The 1,429-nt window shown below is 34.7% G+C and overlaps 1 protein-coding gene across 1 annotated transcript in view; it reads right to left on the bottom strand.

Moving 5' to 3' along the window:
- The window catches only part of LOC111714974 (protein Fe65 homolog), a gene marked incomplete in the record, with an annotated part of 27,703 nt that overhangs the window by 21,495 nt on the left and 4,779 nt on the right, over positions 1-1,429 (bottom strand).

The following is a 1,429-nucleotide window of genomic DNA, read 5'->3' as shown; positions in this document are numbered from 1 at the left end:
TAAAATAACAACAATATTTGACATTTCTTTTAAGATGAGATCTAGATGTAACAAATAATAATTTTAGACACCCTGCTCTATTGCTGGAGTTGTGTGGAGTTGTGTGTGTAACAATGAAATTATTTTGAAACACTGCCCTATTTCTTGAGTTCTGTGTGTAACAATGGAATACATTTTGATGGTTAGGTTCTACTTTCGTAGTTGGCCCTAGAAGACTTCTTCATCATCAGCCTTTTGAGACACCCTGTTCTATTCTTTGAGTTCTGTGTGTAAAAGGGGAATTATTTTGAGACACTCTGCCCTTTTCCTTAAGATCTGTGTGCAATAATGGAATACTTTTGAGACACCCTGTTCTATTCCTTGAGTTCTGTGTGTAACAAGGGAATTAATTTGAGACACCCTGTTCTATCGCTGAAGTTGTGTGTGTAACAATGGAATTATTTTGAGACACTCTGTTCTATTCCTTAAGTTCTGTGTGTAATGGAATTAATTTGAGACACCCTGCTCTATTCCTTAAGTTCTGTGTATAACAATGGAATTAATTTGAGACACCCTGCTCTATTCCTTAAGTTCTGTGTGTAAAAATTGAATTTATTTGAGACACTCTCCCCTATTCCTTGAGCTCTGTGTATAACAATGGTATTAATTTGAGACACTCTGCTCTATTTCATAAGTTCTGAATGTAACAGTGGAATTAAATTGAGACAACCAGTTTGTTTTTAATCTTTGTGAAGAAACAATCTCAAGAACTGACGAGGGTCAACCCAGACCGAAATATACTTTCAATAAATGTGTAACTAACATCTACTTTTTTACTCTACAGAGGTTTGGTCCATCACCATCACCGAATTTTAAAAACACCCAGTTATATTCCTTTAGTTCTGTATGTAAAAATGGAATAATTTTGGGATACCATGCTCTATTCCTTGAGTTGTGTGTGTATGATGGAATTATTTCGAGACACCTTGCCCTATTTCTTGAGTTGTGTGCAACAATGGAATTATTTTTAGATACCCTGCTCTATTCCTTGAGTTCTGTGTGTAACAATGGAATGAACTTAAGACACCCTACCCTATTCCTTAAGTTCAGAATATAACACTGGAATTATATTGAGACACCCTGGTATATTCCTTGAGTTCTGTGTGTAACAATGGAATTATATTTCTGCATTCTCTATTCAGAATACAAACATCAAAAGGAATACCTAGAACCTTGGAACCTTGGAACCTTCAAGAACACAAACTTTTAATTTAATTTAATTTAATTTAACAGATTTAACATTTTTCTGGCATGGAAAATATATATTCCTATCTATGAAAAATTATCTAAATGGTGGAACAATGCCCACACCATTTATTAATTTTGCGTTTAAGTACCAAAGTCAGAGATAAAAATATGTTTAAGAGTTGGAAAGCGGGGGGGGGGGGGG

This window comes from Eurytemora carolleeae, unplaced genomic scaffold, assembly GCF_000591075.1.
Source record: "Eurytemora carolleeae unplaced genomic scaffold, Eaff_2.0 scaffold1662, whole genome shotgun sequence".
Taxonomy (NCBI): Eukaryota; Metazoa; Arthropoda; class Copepoda; order Calanoida; family Temoridae; genus Eurytemora; species Eurytemora carolleeae.
This window is presented reverse-complemented; position numbering and strand designations above follow the sequence as displayed.